The following is a 16,965-nucleotide window of genomic DNA, read 5'->3' on the forward strand; positions in this document are numbered from 1 at the left end:
AAAAAAAAAAAAAAGATTATTCTAGACCGAAATGTATTATAGTTGATGAAATATATTTGTTGGTTGATTTGGAACAGTGTAAACAAAATAAGGCATTTTTCTGTGTATGAATTTATATGGATCCATGCTTCCTCTCTTCTTACTGAAATACTGTATACTTTGTTTTTATTCCCCTCCTCCCTCATTCCTTTCTTCCTTTTTTGTTTTTGAAACCTAGTTGCGCTGTTGCCCCAGGCTAGAGTGGCACAGTCTGAGCTGTCTCACAGCAACCTCAAATTCCTAGGCTCAAGAAGTCTTTCTGCCTCAGCCTCCCAAGTAACTGAGACCACAGGTGTGTGCCACCACACCCAGCTAATTTTTCTATTTTTAGTAGAGACAGGATCTTGTTCTTGCTTAGGCTGGTTTCAGAATCCTTAGCGCCACCCATCCTCCCACCTCGGCCTCCCAGAGTCCTAGCCCCCTGTTTTCTATCTCTCTTTTGCAGGGTTCTTCTTCCTTTGCTTGCCCCTTTCCTGTTGGTTTTACCCAGAGACAAGCCGTTTCCATTCCTCTACTATTCTCTCACTCACTAGGTTTTTATTTTGCATTCTTCCTGTATGCAGGTGACTTCAACTCTACAACTCTGTCCCAGGTTTGACGATTTACGTTCAGGCCTACATAGCCAATTGCTCGTTTACAGAACGGTTTCAGGGATGGCCCACAGTCCTTGCAGGTGGATTGCTCTGAGTTCGGGAGTTAGATAGCAGCCTGAGCAAGAGTGAGACTCCCATCTCTAAAAATAGCGGGGTATTGGAGTGGGTGCCTGTAGTCCCAGCTAGTTGGAGGCTGAGGCAGGAGGATCACTTGAGCCCAAGAGTTAGAGGTTGCTGTGAGCTATGACATTAGAGAACTCTACTGGGGCAAGAAAGTAAGACTCTGTCTCAAAACAAAACAAAACAAAAAACCCCCCAGAAAACCAAAAATCAGTGATCCTATCGAAAGTGGAAGCTGATTGATCACATTTCCCCATGTAAAACAATTCTCTGGTTGCTCATTGCCTTTGAGGTAAAGTTAAATTCCTTAGAAGTCTTAAAGGACTTTGATAATCTGGCCCGCCCTTCTTTTGTCTTACCTGCTACTTTTTTTCTCTACTTTGATCTCTTATTTTAGGTCTTATAATTACTGTTTTCTCCCACCCTTTTTTCCATCCTACCCTCTCTTTTTTCTCTCCCCTCCATGCTGATTTTTTTACTCATCATTCTGGTATTTTCTTCAACATCATTTCCTCAGGAAAAACCTTTCCTGATTCTCCAAGACTATCAGTTGCCCCTGGCAACTCAAAACACCCTGTACTTTGTCGAGAATAGCACTTAAAAGTTTATCCATATCTGCCTTGAATTGCCATCCTTGTAAGAGCAGGGACCGAATCAGACACATAGTAAGTGTTCAATAAATACTTGTTGGATGACTAAGTGGGATATGCAGGAAAGGCTTTGAGTTTTATTCTGTGTTCAGCTTTATTCCAGTATGCTGTACTTTCTCAGTTAATGTTTCACCATTGTCCCGCCTTCTGTCTTTGAAGTTTGCTGATCTGCTAGATATTCATGCATCTCAAGGCTCAGCGGAGTTTTTTTTTTTTTTTTAATTATTATTGTAGTAGATTTAGGGGTATAAGTTGAATTCTATTACATGTGCTTGTTGTATCTTGGTGACATCTGGGCTTTTGCTCATATGCATCGTATCCCTCAGATAAATTCTCATTCCTCACCCCTCCTACCCTCTCCCCTTGTGAGTCTCCAGTGTCTAGCGTACCACTGTGTATACCCTTGGGTAGCCGTCCTGTGGCATATATTTTTCTGTTCCTGGGTTACTTCACTTGGAATAAGGGCCTCCATTTCCATCCAAGTTCTATAAAAGCCGTTACTTCATTCTTCTGTAGCCCTGGTGTATGTATGTGACATTTCCTTAATCCGCTCACCCGTTCACGGGCCCTGGGTTGATTGTACATCTTTGCAGTGGTGAATTGTGCTGCAATAAACATGCAAGTCCAGGTGTCTTTTGATATGACTTCTTTCCCTCTGTATAGTAGTGGAATTGCAGGATCAAATAGTAGATCTACTTTGTAGTTCTTTGAGAAATCTCCTACTGATCTGTGTAGCAGTGGTACTAATTTACAGGTTCACCAACAGCGTGCAAGTGTTCTCTTTTCACTGCATCTGAGACAGTATCTGTTTGTTTTGGACTTTTTAGTAACGGTTTTTCTTCTCTCTCTCTCTTTCCCTCTCTCCCCGTCCCTCCCTCTCTCTCTTTCTCTCCCCCCACTTCTTTCTTTCTTTCTCATTCTTTTTTTCTGACAGAGTTTCACTCTGTTACCCAGGCTTGAGTGCTGTCAAATCAAGCTAGCTCACAGCAACCTTACATTCCTGGGTTCTAGTGATTCTCCTTCCCCAGTTTCCTGAGTAGCTGGAACTAGGTGGGTGGCATTCCACCCAGCTAATTTTTTTCTTTTCTTTTCTTTTTTTAAAAAAATATCTTAGCAGCTATTTTTTTTTTCTTTCTGTTTTTTGAGAGACAGGGTTTTTCTCTTGCTCAGGCTCAGCTTGAACTCCTGAGCTAAAACAGTTTACCCTCATTACAGATGTGAGCCCTCCCCCCAAACCTGTCCAGTAATGGCTGTTCTGTTAATAATTGGAGTAATGTGGTATCTCATTGTGGTTTTAATTTGTGTTTCCCTGATGATTAATGATGCTGACCATTTTTTCATCTGTGTCTTGGTTATTTTTGCTTATCTTCTCTAGAAAAACACCTGTTCATGTCATTTGCCCTCTTTTTTTTTTTTTTTTTTTTGGCCTGACCCAGGTTCAAACCCACCACCTCTGGCTCTGGTATATGGGGCTGGCACCCTGCTCCTTGAGCCATAGGCGCCATCCTTCATTTGCCCTCTTTTTTTTTTTTTTGAGACAGAGCCTCAAGCTGTCACCTTGGGTAGAGTGTTATGGCGTCACAGCTCACAGCAACCTCCAACTTCTGGGCTTAAGTGATTCTCTTGCCTCAACCTCCCAAGTAGTTGGGACTAAAGGAACCTGCCACAACTCTCGGCTATTTTTTTGGTTGTAGTTGTTGTTGTTTGGCAGGCCCGGGCTGGATTTGAGCTCTGGTGTATGTGGCTGGTGCCTTAGCTGCTTGAGCTACAAGCACCAAGCCTCTTTACCCTCTTTTTAAAGGGGGTTGTTTTTTCTTGAGTTCTTATGACCCATTTTGACTCTTCCTTAAATACTCAATTTCATGGTTTTACATATCAAATATATACAGATTACATATATGCATACGTAAAGATGTATGTTTATTTATTTTCATTATTGAGGCAGAGTCTCACTATGTTGCCCTTGTTAGAGTGCTGTGGTATCACAATTCATAGCAACCTCTAACTCTTGGGCTTAAACAGTTCTCCTGCCTCAGCCTCCAAATAGCTGGCGCTCAGGCCGGATTCAAACCTGCGAGCCTAGGTGCATGTGGCCTGCACCGTAATCACTGTGCTACAGGTGCTGAGCCTTTCATTTTGTTTTTATTTGAGGGGAATAGAGACTCACTCTGTGGCCCTGGGTAGAGTGCTGTGGCATCAAGCTCACAGCTATGTGTCATCATAGCTCTTGGGCTCAAGCAGTCCTCTTGCCTTAAACTCCTGAGTAGCTGGGCCTACAGGTATATACCACAACACTCAGCTAGTTTTTCTATTTTTATATCTTCTTTCCCCACTATTTTTTCTATAGGGCAGGGTCTGGCTCTTGCTCAGGCTGATCTTGAACATCTTGAGCTCAAGTTTACCCATCTCAGTTTCCCAAGGTGTTAGGATTATAGGCATGAGTCACCATGCCTAGCCTTTTTTATTTTCATTATTTTTTCTTAGAGACACAGTCTTACATACAGTGTTGTCCTGGCTAGAGTGCCATGGCATTAGCCTAGCTCACAGCAACCTCAAACTCCTGCTTCCTGCCTCAGCCTCCCAAGTAGCTAGGACTATAGGTGCCCACCACAATGCCCAGTTATTTTTTTCTAGTTGTAGAGGAATAGGGCTTGCTCTTGCTCAGGCTGGTCTTGAAGTTGAGTTCGAGCCATCCTCCTGCCTAAGCCTCCCAGAGTGCTAGGATTATAGATGTGAGCCATTGCACCTGGCTGGATGTGTTTCTTTTCTTTTCTTTCTTTCTTTTTTTTTTTTTGTTGCTATTTGGCCTGTGGCTGGGTTCAAACCTGCCACCCTCGGTATATGGGGCCAGAGCCCTACTCACTGAGCCACAGGAGCTGCCCTGGCTGTGTATTTCTTTATGTATATATGCCATGGGAGTATCTCTTCCCCTGATCTCTCCCTCTGTCTTTTAAATTCAGATCCTGCATTCTCCTGACCTCGTTCCTCAGAATTTCCACCTGGCTACCAGACAGGCATATCTGAAACCAAACTCCTGACTTTCTGCATCCATTCTCCAACCCTCCTTCACATGTTTGCACCTTCCATCTTCCTTATCAGAAGCCATCCCAAGCCCACCCTTCCAGGCCAGGTGTCTTTGATGTCTCCCTTCTCTCCCACAGTAACAGGACAAGCTCAGCCTCAGTTCTCGTCAGCCTCAAGTTTGTTGGCCAGGAAGGATGGGTGGAGGGAGGGTGATTGGTGGGATCACGCCTATAGTTCATCCTATAAGGGTATATGTGAATCTCTCTAAATGTAGAATATAAATGTCTTTTTTTTTTTTTTTTTTTTTTTTTTTGAGACAGAGCCTCAAGCTGTCCCCCTGGGCAGAGTGCCATTACAGCTCACAGCAACCTCCAACTCCTGGGCTCAAGCGAGTCTCCTGCCTCCGCCTCCCAAGTAGCTGGGACCACAGGCACCTGGCTGTTTTTTGGTTGCAGCCGTCATTGTTGTTTGGCGGGTCCGGGCTGGGGATTCGAACCCGCCACCTTAGGTGTACGTGGCTGGCGCCTTAGCCGGTTGAGCTATAGGCGCCGAGCCAGAATATAAATGTCTTAATACAATGACTAAGAAAAAGACATGAAGGCTATGTTAACCAGTTGGATGAAAGTATTTCAAATTGTATATAGAAATAGTACACTGTACCCCATGATAGTATTAATGTATACTGCTATGATTTAATAAAAAAAAAAGAAAGAAAGAAAAAAAAAAGTTTGTTGGCCACGTAGTAATCAGGGCAGACTGTTTATAAACCAATCAGATGGTGTCACTCCTCTGCTCAGGTTCCTTCCATGGCTTCTTGTTTCCCTGAAGATTAAAGGTAGAGTTCTTCCACTGACCTGTACAATTTTCCCTTCTTCCTCCTTGGTCTCAGCTCCTATTACCCTCCCCCTGCTCACTCTGCTCTGTCCCTTCTGGACTCTTGCTGTTCTGCGTACACACCAAGCATGACAGTTCCCAGAGGAAACACTCTTTCCCAGGTCTCTGCATGGCACACTTCCTCATCTCCTTCAGGCTTTTGCTTAGAGGTCAACTTCTGAGTGAAGCTCTGCCAACCACTCCCTTAATTGAATGTCCCTGCCCTGGTCCCTGTGCCCTGCTCTGCCCTCCTCCTTCTCCCTATCACTTAATCTCCATTTCTTATGCATATCCATGTGATTTTGTTTGTTGATTTGAGAACAGGTTGTTTTGTTCACATTGGATTTTTGGTGTCTAGAAGAGTGACTAGTACATAATAGATTCCAAATAAAAAAATTTTTTTTGAATGAATGAAGAGTTAGAAAAATTCTAAAATGGACTCATCACTTATAGCTCAGTGGTTCGAACATGGCCTGGGCCTGCTACACAACAATGACAACTGCAACAACAATAGCAAAAAATAGCTGGGCATTGTGGCGGGTGCCTGTAATCCCAGCTACTCGGGAGGCTGAGGCAAGAGAATCACTTAAGCCCAAGAGTTTGAGGTTGCTGTGAGCAGTGATGACATAGTGAGACTCTGTCTAAAAAAAAGAAAAAAAAAATTTCAAAATGTTACTCGTTTGTATTCAGGCATGTCATATGAATACTGATTTTAAGTTATACAAAATGAAGTGTGTATACTTCCTCAAAACTCTTGCCCTCCTTAATTCTATTTCATTTCCATTAGAACTGCTGTTGAGGCTCAGCACCTGTAGTACAATGGTTCTGATGCCAGCCAGATACACCGAGGCTGGCAGCTTCGAACCCTGTCTGGGCCTGCCAAACAACAATGACAACTGCAACAAAAAATAGCCAGGTGTTGAAGTGGACGCCTGTAGTCCTAGCTACTTGGGAGGCTGAGGCAAATGAATCACTTAAGCCCAAGAGTTTGAGGTTGCTGTGAGCTGTGACAACCTAATGAGACTCTGTCCGCCCCCTCCCCCGCCCAAAAGAGAACTGCTGTTGAAATATTTGGTGCCTTTTTTCTTTGTATCTTTCTTACCTTTGGGAAGCTGGTAACCAAGTAACAGTAAACAAGACAATGTGTAGTACAAATGTATGAAATAATTTGTACTAACAGGTGAGGTGGTAATGAATGGAGGAATGAAATGTGATCAGACTGGTTGATAGGAGACACTATAGAAAGGTAACATGCCTGTATTGACAAAGGTTTATTTTTTATAACAGATGGCTAGTAATAATTTTCCCATTATATATTTTTATTTTTTCATGTTATTGATGTTTTATAACCATTTAGACAAAGGTTGCAACACTATGTCGACATGTTAATATTGTTTTAGGTTATTTTTGTATTTTTCTCTCTTCTTTTTTTTGTAGAGACAGAGTCTTACTTTATCACCCTCCATAGAGTGCCGTGGCATCACACAGCTCACAGCAGTCTCCAGCTCCTGGGCTTAGGTGATTCTCTTGCCTCAGCCTGCCGAGTAGCTGGGACTACAGGCACCTGCCACAACGCCCAGCTATTTTTTTGTTGCAGTTTGGCCGGGGTTGGGTTTGAACCCGCCACCCTCAGTATTGTATTTTCTCTTTTTTTGTTTACAAAATGATGACACAAAGACACTAGAGCAGGAGTCCTCAAACTTTTTAAACAGAGTCAGTTCATTGTCCCTCAGACTGGTGGAGGGCTGGACTGCAAGCCTTGGGACGAGTCGGCTGTTAAGCAAGACAGGCAGTGATGGCAAAAACACCCACTGGGCTGGATAAATGTCCTAGGCGGGCTGCATGTGGCCCACGGCCCGTAGTTTGAGGACGCCTGCACTAGAGATTTAAAAAATAGGTAATATGTTATCAGTTTTGTGAAAATCTGGTTTCTAGCAAACTTACACTGCTTTAACCTAATAGTTAAATGCTTTTATAAAAGCATCTGTTTTCTTCTTTGGAGGCCTAGGATTCATTCTAGGCTAGTGATAGTATAATAGCACATAACACTATTATTTAACTTTAATTGTGTGTTCCTTCAAGTACCTGAATTTAAATGTCAAAATACTATTGCCTTGTATGCTGCAAATCAGAGTTAAAGGTAAAGACTGTTGGAATTGAGAACAGTGGACAGCAGCCGTATGTATCATTGAGTGGCGTTTCAGCAGAAGTCTGGATTTGAGTGTATTGAGTGGAACTGGTCACAAGATAAGACCATCAACAAAATAAGTATCTAGATCTAAAGATCTCCACAGACTATTGTTGTTCCTTAGCATTCATTTCTTCCACGTTAAACAGTTCATGAAGTCCATTGTGCCTTGATGTTCTTCATTTCTTTAGTCACTACCAGGTCAAGTAATCTCTCGCCCAGAAGTGATACCCAGTGTCTTTTGTTCTGTGCTTTGTGAAAGGTCCTGTCATCTTATTATATTTAACAATATGCTTATTTAAGTATGGGCAATGCTAGTGTTGATAAGAGGCACAGATGCTGTTATTGAATGCAGCTATTTTCTGTTACAGAAAGGCCATATGGTAGGCACTTGTTTTTCTTTCTGGTTGATGTGATTAGATTACAAAAATGTTATTAGGCTTAAAGGTTGTCCTAGTATTTATCTACTTTTAATAGAGCATAAAGAATTACATGTGTTAAAATATTTCAAGCTTTTGCATATTCTCTGATTTGAGAAGAAAGTAGATTGAAAGAGAAAGCTGCACACTAAAGCTCAGGTTCGGTTGCTTTCACCAAAAATTTTGTAGTTTAAATTGCCTTAGTCTCATAAAATCAAGTATTGTACAGATAGTTTACATCACAGTAAAATTTGGAAAGGTGGTGTTTTGTGTTTCCAGAATAATCTGAACATAGCATAGGTTTCAGAAACTCGATGGGATGGAAATTGGTTATAACTCCTTTTCCTCCTAGTTGTCTATTAATAGGGAAGAAATTCCAGTGTGCGGATTTAGGATTAAAAAATAGACTTAGAACCCAAATATGATATTTGTGAATATTCTACTGTTCCTGGGGAAGGTATTTAGACCAGAACAGACTATTTATTTATTTATTTATTTAGAGACAGAGTCTCACTTTGTCGCCCTCCGTAGAATACTGTGACATCACAGCTCATAGCAACCTCCAGCTCCTGGGCTTAGATGATTCCTTTGCCTCAGCCTCCCGAGCAGCTGGGAGGGACTACAGGCTCCTGCCATAACGCCCGGCTGTTTTTTGTTGCAGTTTGTCTGGGACTGGGTTTGAACCCGCCATCCTTGGTACATGGGGCCGGTGCCCTACTCACTGAGCCACAGGCGCCGCCCCAGACTACTTAGTATTATTAAAAAAAAAAAAGTCAAGTTAGAGACTCTTATTTACTTTTCCCTGCTGGCTAGCTGCTGTTGCGTCTTGTGTTTGATAGTGGGTGTGTTTGTGATTCTGGATTGGTTACTTTCTGCCTTTCTCCTTGTTGCTTATCTCTGTTTTGAACAGACATCTGGCACAGTTGGGAGAGGTGCTGTGTGCCGTGTGGCTTCTTTGTCCTTATAACCTAATGAAGACTTATCCTCTTGACTTACATAATTTTTGTTCACTGTACTAATTTTTTTTTTTTTGAGACAGAGTTTCACTATGTCACCCTTGGTGGAGTGCCGTGGCGTCATAGTTTACAGCAACCTCAGACTCTTGGGCTTAAGCGAGTCTCTTGCCTCAGCTTCCCGAGTAGCTGGGACTACAGGTGCCTGCAACAACACCCAGATATTTTTTGGTTGTAGTTGTCATTGTTGTTTACCAGGCCTGGGCCAGGCTCGAACCCACCAGCCTCAGTGTATATGGCTGGCACCCTAACCACTGAGCTACAGGCACCCAGCCCACTGTACTAATCTTTAATATATCGAGAGGACTTATGTTCTTAGTAAGTCCTGATTCCCTCCTTACAACACAGAGGGTATCCTCAAATGCAGTACATTTAAACAATTCTTCTGGATATGGCTTAGCTGGTTTGATCTTGGGGATTAATAGGCACTGATTTTTTTTTCTTTAAAAGCTCAGGGTATTTAGACATTCTTAATACCCCCCCCAAAATACAGATTTTTGTATTTAAATGAATTTGAGTAAGCCTGATCAGTGAGCTGTCCTTTCCCCTCTGAGTTCTACATATTAGCTTCTGGAGACATATTCTGTGCTAGAGAATGAGGGGCAGGGAATGCTCTGCGCACCAGATCTAAACCAGATCTTTATTATATTGCATTTCGGACATTGTTTTTGATTTTATTTTTTTTCCCCATTTAATAACATCTTCCATCTAGCAGACACCCTTCTCTGTCCATAGGTCATATATATCTCAGGCCTTCTGTGTCTGTGGGCCATCTCAGTTGTGGAGTCAACCAGCCATGGATCAAAAATCGCATCTGGGCTGAACATGTTCCAACTTTTAATTCTTGTCATTATTCCCTAAATGATACAGTATTACAACTATCTTCACAATACATGTATTTACAATGTATTAGGTATTAAAATATAAAGTAGAGATGATTTTTGAAGTATGAGTCTATGGGAGGCTGCATAGGTGATCTGCAGTGTTACTGTGCTCTATATCAGGGACTTAGGCACCCTAAGATCTTGGTATTTTGGGGAACCAATCCCCGTACATAGTGGGGAATGGCTGTAAGGGTCTTAACTATTTTGTGGCAACATAACTCCATTCTGCCTCTTCTTCACATGGCCTTCTTCACTGTTAGGCCTGATCTGCCTCTGCCTTTCTTCTTTTTTTTGAGATAGAGTCTCACTTTGTTACCCTCAAAGTGCTGTGGCCTCATAGCTCACAGCAATCTCAAACTCATGGGCTCAAGCCATTCTTTTGTCTCAGCCTCTCAAGTAGCTGGGACTATAGGTGCCTGCTTAACACCTGGCTATTTTTAGAGATAGGGTCTCACTCTGGCTGAGGCTGGTCTTGAACCTGTGAACTCAATCCACCTGCCTCAGCCCTCCAGAGTGCTAGGATTACAGGCATGAGCCACTGTGCCCACCCCTCTGCCTGTCTTTCCTTTCTTTCTTTCTTTCTTTTTTTTTTGAGACAGAGCCTCAAGCTATTGCCCTGGGTAGAGTGCTATGGCATCCCAGCTCACAGCAACCTCCAACTCCTGGACTTAAGAGATTCTTTGCCTCAGCCTCCCAAGTAGCGGGGACTATAGGCACCTGCCACAATGCCCAGCTATTTTTTGGTTGTAGTTGTGGTAGTTTTTTGGCGGGCCTGGGTTGGATTCAAACCCATCAGCTCTGGTGTATGTGGCTGGTGCCTTAGCCGCTTGAGCCACAGGTGCCGAACCTCTTTATTAAAGTCACATGCCATTGGATTCAGGGCTCATTAGATAATTTAGGACAATCCCATCTCAAGATCCTTACCTTAATTATATCTGCAAAGACTCTTTCCCCAAATATAGTCACATTCACGAGTTCCAGGTGGACACATGTGTTGGAGGGTTACTATTCAAAACCTTCCGCATGGGGGTTCTTGTGTTTGGTCTGCCTGCTGCTGCCCTTCACCTCTTTCTTGCAGGTGCTGATGCTGTGCAGCTGTTGGTAGTGCTTGGTCTCTGCTCACTTATTTTGGCTTCATAGGGATACCTGTCGCCTAGTTGTGTTGTAAATATTACCCTCCTTGTTTGTTTTTCTGGGTTGCCATCTGATGGCACTGTCTGTTTGGGGGAAAGAAAAGGGGAATTCAAGGAGATTTCTGTGTTGATTCTTAAATAAGGAAGAGATGGATAGTTATGGAATTATTTTCCTTCTCGTGAAACTGGTTCGGTTTTCTAAAGGATTTTGCAGAGAAAGATGGTCAGGTGGAGACTGAGGATATGAAAAGTAGGTTGTGTTTAGGGGATGATTGGGCCTTTCATCTCTGAGTCTTTATTTTTTTTCTGTCCTTTTTTGGCATGAGCTTTTGTTTAGTGGCTCTTCATTGGTAAGATATATCAGAAATACCAGGCAACTTTTGAAAATCAGATAACTCAAACCCTTCCTTCTCCCAGAAATTTTCAGAATCTTCTGGTGGGGCTGGAATACATAGTATCAATGTGACTTAAGAGATTTTGCTAGAATCTCTTGTGCTCCAACTACTTTCTTAGAGATATTACTTAAGGGAGGAAGCAACTTCTGTTTTACCTGCAGCTGGTGATAATGACCCTTTTGTTCTTGAGATCAAAGTCTTATGTTCTTTTTTTTTCTTTTTTCTTTTTTTTAACAAATGTTTGTTTTTTGGTGGGGCTGAGTTTGAACCCGCCACCTCCTGCATATGGGGCTGGTGCCCTACCCTTTTGAGCCACAGGCAGCACCCCAAGTCTTTTTTTTTTTTTTTTTTTTGAGACAGAGCCTCAAGCTATCCCCCTGGGTAGAGTGCTGTAGCATCACAGCTCACAGCAACCTCCAACTCCTGGGCTCAAGTGAGTCTCCTGCCTTAGCCTCCCAAGTAGCTGGGACTATAGGTGCCTACCACGACGCCCGGCTGTTTTTGGGTTGCAGCCGTCATTGTTCTTTGGCGGCCCAGGGCTAGATTCGAACCCGCCACCTTAGGTGTTTATGGCTGGTGCCTTAGCCACTTGAGCTGCAGGCGCTGAGCCAAGTCTTATGTTCTTAATAAGACCTGTAGTCCAGTCTCTTTGCTCTTAAAAGATGCAAGTTTGATGCTTCCAGTGCCAGAGTCGTGTTATATTTAGAACTGTCCTTCCATATATGTTAGCTCATTCACCAGATATTTATTGAGCACCTTCTAAGTGCCAGACATTGACTATACAGTAGTAATAAAAACACACAGTCTGGTTCCTGCCTTCACAGATACACATAGATAATGGACAGTCAAGCAATCCAACAAGTGCTAGTAGGTGAGCACGATGAGCACAGGAAGAGTAAGCAGCTATGCAAGTGTGCAGCGGTCAGCCCTCACTAGTGTACAGATGAGGGAACATTTTCCTGGGAGGATTGTGTCCAAGCTAAGTCAGGAAGGAGTTAGCCAGGGGAAAACAATAGGAAAACACCAAATGTGCTCCAGCTCCATGTAGCTACAGCTAGGGAGAATTTCTTACATCTCCCTGGAGAAAAAAAGTATAAGAAGACCCAGGAGGGCAAAGATACAGAAATGAGAAACAGCCTTTAAAGTAGTCAAGTCAGTTTTCATAGAAAGAACAACTCTAGGCTGGTCGCAGTGGCCCACACCTATAATCATATGGCTCTGGGGGAGGATTGTTTGAGTTCAGGAGTTCAAGACCAGCCTGAGCAAGAGTGAGACCCCGTCTGTACTAACAAGAGAAAAATCAGCTAGGCAAGTGCCTGTAGCCTAAGCGACTCAGGAGGCTAAGGCAGAAGGGTTGCGTGAGCCCAGGAGTTTGAGGTTGCTGTGAGTTAGGCTGTTGCCATGGCACTGTGCCCAGGGCAACTGAGTGAGACTATTTCAAGAAGACCAAAAAGCCCCACAGTTGTTATTTTTACTCATATTTCTTTGGTTTCCCTATTATCTACCTTCCATAATTATAGTAACAGTAATAAAACTGATGTAAAAAGGTTTGTGCAAAAAGACAGCTGATCTGTGTTAAGCTTGAGTGTCCCTTGGTGGGAGCAGAAACAGGTATCTGCCTAGACATAAGAGTTGAGTTAGCTGCAGGGTGAGTCAGGATTGTATAGAGAGATTTGGGGAATTTTGATTTGTTGGGCAAGTCAGTCAGAGTAAGCCACCCTTTAGGGTAATTATTCTTTTGCAATAGATGAGCGCATTGAGGGAGGTGAAGAGAGGAGGGTCACAGAGCACCACCAATTAAGGGACAGACAGAGGCCACAAACCAGCTGGAGATTTCAAGACATACTAGTTAGAAATAAGCTGTCTAGGAACCTCAGTTTTCAGATTTTGGAGACTTTGGATTTGATCTTCATATTTAGAATTTGGCTAACCTTTCAACTTTATTGGGGATTATTTTGTTTTTTTGAGACAGAGTCTCACTGTGTTGCCCTCAGTAGAGTGCTGTGGCATCATAGCTCACAGCAACCTGAAACTCTTGGGCTTAAGAGATTCTCTTACCTCATCCTCCCAAATAGCTGGGACTGTAGGAGCTTTTTTTTTGTTGTAGTTATCATTGTTGTTTAGCAGGCCTGGGCTGGTTTCCAACCAGCATGTGTCCATTGCCCTAACCACTGAGCTACGGGTGCCGAGCCAACTTTATTGTTTTTTTTATTTTTTATGTTTTGCAGTTTTTGGCCAGGGCTAGGTTTGAACCCACCACCTCTGGCATATGGGGCCAGTGCCCTATTCCTTTGAGCCACAGGTGCACCCCCCCCAACTTTATTGATTTTTTTTTTTTTTTAACCCAGCGTTTCTCAAACTTACTTTGCCATTGAAGACTTTTTTCATTTAACTTTTAATTCATATTCTATATCTTATAGAACTTGCAGGAACATACTTTGGGAAACACTACTGTTTATAGGCAAAAAGGTGCGACAGAAGAGATGTAGACAAGGTAATCATATGATTAGCTTTTGGTTAAAGGATTTTCTGTTAGTCAAGGAGTGAATGGAATGTATGGGGGGCCAACTACATGCCCTCGTGATCATCCAGGAAAAAGTTCATGGGGCTTGAATTTGGCCAGTTGGCATAGAATAAGGACAGTTCAATCAATATATGTTTTAGGGGAGTGACAAGGTTTCGTAGCTGGATATGAAGAGTAAGAAAGAAGGAATCTTGGGTGACTCTGGTTTCTGTGTGGGTGACTGGGGGCATGAGTTGTGCTGGCACTGTGCAGAGTAGGGAGCAGGAGAGCTGGTGCAGGTTGAGTGGGAAGGTAATGACTTCAGTTTGGGGCATACAGTGTAAAGTACCTAGGTGTATGTGCTTAGGAAGAGTTTAGTCATGCAAATTTGGAGATTGGGAGAAGTGGTGACATTGAAGAGGGGTTTAGAAATGATTCATAGTTAGGCAGGGTGTGGTGGCTCACGCTTGTAATCCTAGTACTCTGGGAGTACAAGGCAGGTGGATTGCTTGAGCTCATGAGTTCAAGACCAGTCTGAGCAAGAGCAAGACTCTGTCTCTACTAAAAATAGGAAAACTAGCCAGACATTGTGGCGGGCACCTGTAGTCCCAGCTACTTGGCAGGCTGAGGCAGGAGGATTGCTTAAGCCCAAGAGTTTGAGGTTTCTATGAGCTATGACACCACAGCCCTCTACCCAGGGTGACAGAGTGAGACTTTGTCTCAAAAAAAAAAAAAAGATTCATACTTATAATCATGGGTCTGGAATGACATTATCTAGTGATACCATAAGAAATGAGAGGGAGGGGTCAAGGATAGGCTGATTTAGGTAGGAAGGGGAGGCAATCATAAAAACATTGATAATACTTACCTATTAGGTACCTGTTATTGCTTCTTGGCTTTTTGGCTAAGATCAAGTGTATCTGTTAGATACCTTTTTTAAAAATCCGAAGACAGGGTCTTGCTATGTTGTCCAGGCCTTGAACTCCTCCTGGGCTCAAGCGATCCTGTCACCTTAGCCTCTGGGACTGCAGACTCAGACACTGTTTTTAAGCAGGTGCTATTTATTTCTTACAAAAAACCTCACGAGGGTAGGTGGTGTTATCCACATTTACAAACGAATGAAGCTCAAAGGTTAAGCTGTTGGCTCCTGGCCCTACATCTCATAGGTAGCATTTGAGGAACTGGAGGCTGTCTTAACTCATCTAAGCTGACTTTGTTACATTGCCTTTTGCAAAGAAGTAATAGAGAAGTAGTGAGAAAAGGAGAGTCGTAATGTGGTACCCAGGAAGAGAGTTAGGGGAAGAGTTGTTAGCAGTGTGGGATATCACTGAGAGATTAAGAAAGGTCTAAGTATCCTTCGAATTGTGTCAGTGCAAGGGTCACTGATGACGGATGCCACAGCCTTGTGTAGGAATTGGTTTCCTGTGGACTGCAGGTATTTAGTATTTAACACCTTCCCAAGTTGTGTTTTCCTTGAATAAATACACATACCCTGATACCCAGAAAGAAGGAAAAAGCAATAATCTTAAATAATACTAAATACTGAATGAGACTTATAAGAACACTCTGCTTCTTGATCTAAGAATTTAAATATACTGGTGTTTGCGAAGATGATGTAGCTCTGCCAGTCAGCTCTTGCTGCTTGGGCAGGAAAGGGAGGGGAAGTTCCTATTTGTGGCTCACATCACTGCAGAGCTCTCTAACCTGCTGCCGTGCCGGCAAAAGCTGAGTCAGAAGCGATGCAGGCTGCGCTATAGGCAGGCATGGCCCAGTTCAGGATTTTAGACTGCATGGCCAACCACAACTGGAGTTTGTTGTGCAATCTCTATTGTGCCTGGAGCGGTCAGGTTTGTTTGATACATAAATATATATGTATTTGGTTTTTAATTAAAAACTGCTATAATGTGTAAAGCAAAAAAAAAGAATGGTGAAAATGCTGGATTTGAAAGCACTGTCTTCCTTTATCAGTATAAAAGTAATCTTTTAGACTATTAAGTTTTTGTTGAAATACTTGTTTAATAGAACATATCTCAATTCTTTAATCTGAATTACTTGGAAAGAATTCAGTTAATTCTTAAGTAGTATCCTGAGCCTGCTTTGTAGAGCTTTAAATGGTGTGGGGGAGGGGAAGTTAGAATGAATTACTTAAAAAATACAACTAGCAGAAATTAGAGCAGCGTGCTTGTAATGCGAGGTAAATATACACGTATGTTTTGAAGGCATTTACTATTGTGTTTCTAAAAAGGTAGGTGAGATTTTGGAGTGGGTTGCTTTTCAGTTTTTCATTTTTAGTGAAATAAAAAGAGTTTCCTTGCAATAGAGAAAATTTGCTGGGTATATTTTGTAGGATAGTTATGTCATCTGCTTTTGAATATTCTTTCCTAAGAAGAGTATTCTTTCCTAAGAAGCAAAAAACTCTTACTTCAACCCTAGCTCAACACTGTTCTTCTCAGGGGCAAACTGCTTTGGTAAGTGGTAAATAACCTTGTTTATATCAGTATAATAGCTTCTCTTACAGAAATCTTTTGTTCCAGTTACCAGTGACTCTTTAGAAACTATGAATTATTTACCCTGTAGGTTATTAATCATCTTGTGAGTGTTTGTCCTCCCCGTAAAAATAAAGTTCTTCTAATATTGCTTGAAATTTAGAAAAACTGAATTTAAAATATTATCGAAAGCAATGAATGATAAATACAGTGTATGCCGCATCCCCTGCCATTTTTTAGTTTTTCCCTAGGTGTAATGAGAACTTCTCAGGTTATGAGACATGAAATGCATTCCACGTGGGACTTGGGGGTCTCCAGTACTTGCTATTACAGACTGGAATGGTGGAAAAATATTTCGATAGTTTGGGCACAACAGACTGATGGATCGGAGAAGGTCATTAGTCGACATTTCTCCCAGTGTGAGATTGATCCCTCAGTGCACTCTCTAGTTCTCTCCTTAATGGATTTGCATTACCGTCAAAATATGGATTTTGAATGGCTAATAAGAGAATAAAAGAAAAGAGGTACTGCGGTTACTTTAACATGTAAAGTACATAATTTCAGGAGCCTAACAAAGCTGAAAGTTTTGAACAATCTTTGTGTTTAACTAGCTTGCAGCTATTTCTAAACTTAATAGTCTCCTCA

General features: G+C 42.3%; 1 protein-coding gene and 1 pseudogene across 1 annotated transcript in view; both read left to right on the forward strand.

The window, feature by feature from the left end:
* ARHGAP21 (Rho GTPase activating protein 21) overlaps positions 1-16,965 on the forward strand; it is a 149,338-nt gene that overhangs the window by 6,848 nt on the left and 125,525 nt on the right. The gene's annotated exons all lie outside the window — the stretch shown is intronic.
* Positions 14,719-14,842, forward strand: LOC111724136 (annotated as a pseudogene).

This window comes from Otolemur garnettii, unplaced genomic scaffold, assembly GCF_000181295.1.
Source record: "Otolemur garnettii isolate 467f Iridium unplaced genomic scaffold, OtoGar3 scaffold00019, whole genome shotgun sequence".
NCBI classification, from domain to species: Eukaryota; Metazoa; Chordata; class Mammalia; order Primates; family Galagidae; genus Otolemur; species Otolemur garnettii.